Source organism: Quercus robur, chromosome 3, assembly GCF_932294415.1.
Source record: "Quercus robur chromosome 3, dhQueRobu3.1, whole genome shotgun sequence".
Classification (NCBI taxonomy): Eukaryota; Viridiplantae; Streptophyta; class Magnoliopsida; order Fagales; family Fagaceae; genus Quercus; species Quercus robur.
In genome coordinates, this window is record NC_065536.1 from 5,729,505 (window position 1) to 5,737,930 (window position 8,426).

The following is an 8,426-nucleotide window of genomic DNA, read 5'->3' on the forward strand; positions in this document are numbered from 1 at the left end:
TATTTCTGACACTCATCTATAATGACAATTTCCAAAGTGGAAAACCAAATATGCTCACGCTGCCAGAGAAAAAAAATATATCAATTTTTACTTTTATCAAACAAATTAGTATGAGGCCACTGTGGGTTTGCTCACACTTTTTCCTTCCATGGCATCTTTCTTCTTCCAATAGTTAGCACAAAGGAAGGGGCCTTCCCATGGTTTCGATGTTGGAGAGAAGAAAGGCCCTGAATTTACTAATAATCCATTAGTAGGGGCTTGATCAACTTGGCAAACTGCCCACCAGAAAAGCCCAAAATTTGTGTTCTCAAGAAAATCCTTACCCAGCCTGCATACATTTTCATTTAGAAGATGAACTGTGATACTCTAATTTAATTGATTGTGTGATGTGTGTGGGTATGTGATGAGTCTCACATCGGGTATTTATTAGGTAGATTTAGGCTTTATTAACAACTACAAGGAGCCTCAATTATGACTAGTCCTTTTGAGGTATATCACAGATGTGGCTAGTGCTTTTCCTTGGGTCGTTACATATGGTATTAGAGCCGGCCTAGTAACTCCATGTGGGCTCAAAGACACTACCCCACAAAGTGGGCCCTAACGAGGACGTTAGGGATTTAAGTGGGGGAGATTGTAATGCCCTAATTTAATTGATTGTGTGATGTGTGTGGGTGTGTGATGAGTCCCACATCAGGTATTTATTAGGTAGATTTGGGCTTTATTAACAACTATAAGGAGCCTCAATTGTGACTAGTCATTTTGAGGTATAGCGCAGATGTAGCTGGCGTTTTTCCTTGGGTCGTTACATATGGTATCAGAGCCGGCCTGGTAATCCCGTGTGGGCTCAAAGACACTACCCCACAAAGTGGGCCCTAACGAGAACGTTAGGGATTTAAGTAGGGGAGGTTGTGATGCCCCAATTTAATTGATTGTGTGATGTTTGTGGGTGTGTGATGAGTCCCACATCGGATAATTACTAGGTTGAACTGGGTTTTATTAACAACTGCAAAGAGCCTCAATTGTGACTAGTCCTTTTGAGGTATAGCGCAGATGTGGCTGGCGCTTTTTCTTAGGTCGTTACATGAACTAAGGACTACAATCAAAATGAGAAAACTGAAGAACCCCCTAGTTAAATATTTCAAACAAGTAGAGTCACATCATTCAAGAATAAGATAGAATAATCAAGAAGAAATCATTTGGCCTAGATTTGGGAAAAAATGTCTATTAAGTAATGTGCTAACTACACATTAAGTATGGGAAAAAATTTACATGTGGCCATCTACTTATCAAAATTTTATTTTGTATTGTGGGAGTCAAACCAACTTGGATTGGGCTTAACGTGTGTCACAACTTATTTGTATATATGGGAACGGTAAAGAATAGCTCACAATGAGAGATCCAAAGAGAATGGACCTTGAAATGAGGTGGTAGAGAGAGAAAGAAAAAAATGCATGAAACACACATGCAAGCTAAGCTACAGGGCCGTCTGAGGTGGCCTAGTTCCTCTAGCTTACGCACCCTATGATGGAGAAAACTCAGGTTTTCTTTGTTCTCTCTCCCTCATTTTTCTAGAACCCTTTATTATATGTCATCTTTCCCTATTTACATATGTGTAAGTAGTGGGCTTGTAATGGAGACATGTGTCAGGTGTCCCATCACCCTTTTAGAATCATAGTGGAGATATGTGTCTAGTTCACTGCGTTGGCTGCTCACCTTAGCAATCAATGTGTGGACCCTTGTTGTCCCTTTCTAATACCACCAATGTAGTTGTTCCTCATGATTTGTATCATTTCATTGAGGAATGTGCTCGATGGAGGAAGTATTTCCAAGTACGGTGATTTTTCGATCACATGCCTCAGAGAAGTTATCCTTCGCAAGCCAATTCCAATGAAATTATCCTCGGTGAGTGTAGTTGGTCCGAACTAAGCTCCTTGGTATGACTCTTGGCTCGATGGGCCTGGCCTGAGCAGACCTCTTTTCTCTGTTGGGCCTTCTCTATTTTTCATTAGACCTTTAGCTAACAGCCTAATATTGTTAGGACAATTTATTACCCCCCCCCCCCACGTGTATCATGGGAATATACAACACCTCACTCAAATTAGAGTGGACCCCACATGTGTGGGATCGACCCTATGCAAGTGGGATGTTATATATCCTATTGATAGAAAATACCGCCTCTCTACTTAACAAGTCTAGAGTAATATATATATATATATATATATATATATATAGTACAACAGCAGCAGCCAATATCCAGCTCTATGAACTATTTCATAATAGAGAAATTTATAACCAAGATGGCCACTAAAAAATGTTAGGCAATGGCCACTAAAAAATGTACCTTTCTGCAAGCATTGCAGAACCCTCTTCAAACAACTCCTCCACAACCCCAACAGCAGAAAGCTTATTTGTTGATTTGTTTATAAAATTCTGAGCTTTCTTCCCAAAGAGTAGAGAGCGGAGCATATTATATGATGCAAACCACTTTAAGAAATGGGGGAGGCAACTACAAACTCTATACAAAGAAAGTGGGATTGGGATCTCATATTCTCATGTTATCTGATAGCCATTAACTGTGGTGTGGACTGATTGGCCAACTTTTTATTTCTCTTTCTTATAACACTTTTGTACTAGCTTATGTATCCTCTCTCATAAATTTTGATCAAGACTTTTATAAGGTAGGATTTCATTTGATATCCTGTCCCGATCTTATTTCTGTTTCAAGTTTCATAAGGGGTTGAAGTAGAAATCATGATCCATTTTGTGGTGACCTTAAAAATGTTGGACACCATTTTTTTTTACCTTGTTGATTATGTGACACTTTGTGTTGGCCCAAATAATAAGACTTTTTTTTAACATTTTAAGGATTGTTCTTATCTTAAACATCTCCCTCCTTTTTCCATAGTCATGTCTGTCTACTTATCATTGGCTTTAATTAAATGACAGGTAGAGCATATCTAGTTTTGTATTCACCGACTCTACTCATCATGGTTGTACGGGCTAGTATAAAATTGTTGGCCAAAATTTTCTTCAGAAGTTGTATTTTAGGTTATTCAATCAAATTCAATTACATGGTTGTATTGACCAATATAGTGCAAGCAATGTATTATTTTTTCCTAGGATGAATAAATTTAACTATATGATTTATTGACCAATGTAAACACATGATTAAATTTAATTGAGAACTTAAGTACAATATATTAGGAACTGTGCATAGGTGAGTAGAACAGCTAACTTGTTTGCTTCAAACGTCACGTTGAATTTGGTAATTATTTTATCATCTCAATGAGTGGGGGGTTGAATGTTCAATGCAGCTCTTTAGTCTCTCCAATAAAAGCTGGAGGGGCACGCTTCTTACCACTCATAGCATAGGTGGTAATGCACTTCCTTTTGATTTCTAGATTTATGGGTTTCTATTTTCTTTTTCTTTCTTTTTTTTTCTTTTTTTTTTGGATGAAGATTTATGGGTTTCAACAGTGTACTATTTGATATTTTTATATTTTAATGGTCCCCCAAAGGTTTACTTAGGACTGAACTCTGTGAATTTCTATATAGACACTTTCCTCTTTGTACTTCTTGCTTCCCTTAAGTGTTTTCCCTATAGTCTTAACAATGAACACTTTAGTGAGGATAGTTATGATGTTTCTTTTTCTCATTTTAGTAACCCATGATGTGGCAGCATTGATGTTCCATACCCTCTTAGCACTGATGACAACTGTGGAGACCCTAGGTATAAAGTCTATTGCAACAATGGCATTGTTGAGTTCTTGTCAGCTAGAGGGTTTTACTACAAGATCCTCAGTATTAATCCAATTGCTTATAAGCTCATTATAAGCCCACCCCCAATACAGAAAGGCACATGTTATTCTTCTGATTTCAGTTCAGAAGGGTTAAAGCCCGATAAGAACTTGCCCTTCAATATATCAGCTCATAACACTGTCATGTTGTTTAATTGCACTGAACCCCTTTACTATGTGGCTCTGAATTTTACTTCAACCAGCTTTTGTAGGCAGTTTGAGGACAATGTGGAGGAGGGAATTGGGTGTAAGAATACCCTTTGCTGCCATTACTTGAAAGATTCTTCCTTTACTTAACACACGATTAGGATCAGGGCTATAGGGTGCACTGCTTATACTTCAGTGGTGAATATGAAGCCCGGATCTTCCTTTGAGTCACGGACCTACAGAATTGAGTTGCAATGGTTGCCCCCCAATTGAGTTTGGGGCCAAGGCCACCAAAAGGTATGTTGTCCATCTAACACATATCCTCTCTTTTACAAACATGTGGGGCACTCATAGCATGAAACTCACATATTATGAGAAAGATAATGTATATGTGTAATGCACGGAGTAAGTATTGATTATGGCTCATGACTACTAAACATAGTAAGGGCATCTGCATCCCATATTTTCAATCTATTCTATTTTACCATCTCAAAAAACTACTTTACCTATTATACCATACTATTTTACAATATACCCAACATCCCGACTTTTATTTTAAAATACAATACATTAAAATTATAAATTATACAATAAAATAATAAAAAAATTCTCTATCTCTCATCTGACTCTAATTTCTATCACTGCCTCTCTATCTCAAGCACACCACCACCGGCAGAAGCACCACCACACCAAAACCACCATCACAGCAAACCCGTCGTGACCCAAGAACCAAGTAGCAAACCCACTGTGACCCACCCAAACAAAACCCAAAAACCGCCTGCCACCACCATCACCACTGTGAACCCATAGATGACCCATAACAAAAACCCACCACCACCACCACGACGGCAACCCCCACCTCCACCATTATGAACCCACAAAAAAATCCAATCCAAAATCAGCATCTGCCTTGCATTTGATCTAGCCAATCAAAATTCAATGTCAAAAATCAAGCAAAAAAAAAATCAACAAGTGCACATTACATGACCAAAGACCAAAAAAAAAAAAAAAAAAGATGAAATCACAAAGAGAAAAACCAAAAAGACATGCAGCGATTGCCCCATCGGAATCCACCCTTCACTAGAGAGGGCGATTAGACAGAGAGGGAGGAGAGAGAGCAAGATCTGGAGAAGTGGAAAGAGAAAAGAAGAGAGTAGGGAGAGAGAGGAGATGAGAGGTTGAAGAGAGAGAAAGAAGAATATATTTTAGGAAAAAGGAAAATAAATTTATTATTTTGGTTTTGCAAGTTGCTACAGTAGATTCTAAATGTAGAATACTATTGTAGCTCGATTGTATATTTTTTTACAATTGGCATGTCGAGTGCTGAGACGTTTTTGTGTTTTGATGGTAAAATATATCTACATTTGGCATATGATAGTCCAGATATGAATGCTCTAAGAAGCGTAAAAAAATATAGGTTTTTTTTTTTAAAAAAAAGAAGAAGAATCTGTTGGTATTTTAATTCTATGAGTTTGTTGTCATAATATTAGTGGAAAAGTGTTTTCTAGTTAGGTTTTGTGCTTCATGATTGTTCACAAGCCACATAAAAGTGGGAAATTGGGAAGCCAAAAACCTAATATTTCGTTGGTTTTTGCAATTATGTAGTGTTTGATGTGTTACCGCTATTGTGTCTAAATCACGTGGATTTGTTGGTTCTTTCCACTTGCTCTCTATAGTATGGGTCTTCTTGTTTAGCTTTTTTCCTTTTTTTTCCTTTTTTTTTTTTTTTTCTTTTTTAATGCTGGAAGTCAAATAAATTACTATTTCCTTCATAACTTCTTGTGTACTTTTTAATTATAATACCACAGTATGCTTTAGATGATCGATGTGCTGAATCACTTCCAACAATGCATATATGGGGTTAATTTTGTAGTCTTTATCTTTGCACTGTTATATATTTGTATAAGAGAAAATCTTGTTACACACTTGTTATTGCATATTTTGTACACACTTTCTTTGAAATCATGTTTTAAAACACAATTTCAATTAAAATTATGAAATGGTGAAATCGTATTTTGAAAAAAAAAATCACAATTTTAACTAAAATTGTGTTTTGAAAACACGATTTCAACCCACATGGCAATATTTATGAGAGTTTGCAAGAATGATTTTTCAATTTCAACTATAATCGTGTTTTCAAAATACAATTTCAATTCATGTGAAAATGTGCGTACGATAAGTATACAATAATAAGTGTGTGATAACTATTACCTTTTGTAGAACTATAGTTTTGGTCCGCTACTTTTGTCATGGTTTCAATTATTGTTTCAATTTTATCAATCAACCGTCAAAATAAAATCAATTTAATAGGGCAAATTTTCATTGAGTTGGCAAGAAATTTTGTTTCATGTGAAAACATTTTACTAAGGTCATGCACCAAAGATATATATACAAATAAATAATGAACAAATTTGATTGCTTACAAGAGCGAAATATTTCCCTTCATTTTCCCTCTAATGCTATGTGGCGTTACAAAATGGATTCTAAAGTTTAGATTGCAAAAAAATATCCCATGTCAACAAAATATGTAATAAATTAGTGCTGAAATGGAGCAATTTTCAAGTTAAACAATAGGTAAAGTGTTTTCCCTCTAAATTACTTTCCACTCTCTCAAGAGTTCTGCGTGTACTTTTATTTCCTGTAATTCCAATCTCCAGACGTTTTGAGTTAACTTTTTGTTAGAAAATAGTCAAAATATCTTCCTTATAATAAATAATATGCAGCAATAAAGAGGAAGTTATATTGTATTTATCAAACTCAAAAATTTATTCAACCGCGGCAACGTTATGATTAACTTTTCATAAGTATATTGAATAGTTACAGCTAAACAATTTGCATGAGAGAGAGAGAGAGAGAGAAACATGATGCTAATATAGTTTCTTTTTGGTAGGGCCCATTTTTTTCACAAAATATGAGGCCCAATATTGCAAATTTCCTATCCAAATGTTCTGGGCCCACTATTCTTATTTTTATCTACCTCTCCATATGGCCAATGCTCGGATGAGAAGCCTATTTGAAAATTTGGGGAGATGTGGTTTGGAAGGCAAAAGAGAGATTTTTTTTCATGCACCCTTGGAGTCAAATAAATAAGTTATAAATGGGCTTGGAACACTTGCAAGACTCAAGAGCCCATTGGTGATGCAAGTGCAAGCCTAGTACATGGTGAAGCTGGCTTAATTCTATTGTAACACCCATGAATTTCAGCAAAAAAACCGAAACACCCAAATGCTTGCCCATCACTATTAATGCTTACTAAACACAATCCCTTTAATTTAGTAGCTTCATAGGGTGTCAATCATTTTAGGGAAACAAACTAAGAAGGATTTGGCTAACCAATTTACCCAAATTGGCATCAATCCATATTGTTTCAATCTCTCATCAAACCCACTACTCAAGGTTGCAAAACCCTTAAAAAAAATCCAAGAATTGAAAACAACCCTTACTTCTTGTGATTTTTTACATTTTTTTTGTACTTTTATAAATGCATAGCAAATGGAAGCATTAACTCAAGATTTCACTTATCAAATATATTGCATTTACTCTCTCTCTCTCTCTCTCTCTCTCTCTCTCTCTCTCTCTCACTAAAATTATCCTCTTCATGGTCTATTAAAGCAAATCATAGTTGTTAGTGGGTTATGGGATTAACTTCATCATTTGTGAGCTTATTGATGTGAGTAGCAAGCTTGGCTCTCTAGTTTAAGCCTAGGTCCATAAACTAAGTGTGTGTTTGGGAAGTGCGTTTTGTGCTTCCCAGACGCATGTTCGCATTTCTGCCCTTCTTTTTTTTTTTTTTTTTTTTAGCCGAAAAGTTTGACTTTTCAACCAATTTTCAGCCACATGTGGGTCCCGTGCACTATTCACGGACCTGCAAATTTCACTTTTCAGCAACTTTTTCATTAAAAATGGGTCCTATGATACTATTTACACATTTAAAATTATTTTGCTACAGTGTTTTTTAGTTTTCAGTTTTCAGCTGTATCCAAACGGACCCTAAGTCCATCTAAACACGACATATGAAGAGGTGACAAAATGACCTTAAAACTTATAATATGTATTCATTTATTTCATAGGAACCACTAAGATTTTGGACGTTGTTGAGATAGAACATCAAAGCCAACAATTCTATGTGACTTTTATACTCAAGTGATCATGATGTCAATTTTACAAAGCATCCTCACCTAGTCAATAATGTCAAAAAAAAAAAAATGTTATTATACTCCACATAATATTTAAGGCATTTTAACACCTTTTTTCCTTTTTTTTTAAGCAACAAGCATTTAACACTTGTAACCAAATAATAATTATTTCATGTATTTTGTATGTATGTAATCTCTTTTATAATATGTGAATCTCACATTGTGTGTAATTCATATATTTGTAAGAAATATAATACATATATCGGATGCATGAGATACTTTCTCCGTGACCATGACCATAACCATAACCGTACATTTTTCTCCTTTTATATAAGAAAGGAATAAT

The 8,426-nt window shown here is 35.6% G+C and overlaps 1 pseudogene; it reads left to right on the plus strand.

The window, feature by feature from the left end:
* The first annotated feature begins 1,724 nt into the window (after positions 1-1,724).
* Positions 1,725-4,217, plus strand: LOC126719136 (wall-associated receptor kinase-like 20; annotated as a pseudogene).
* The last annotated feature ends 4,209 nt before the right edge of the window (positions 4,218-8,426 follow it).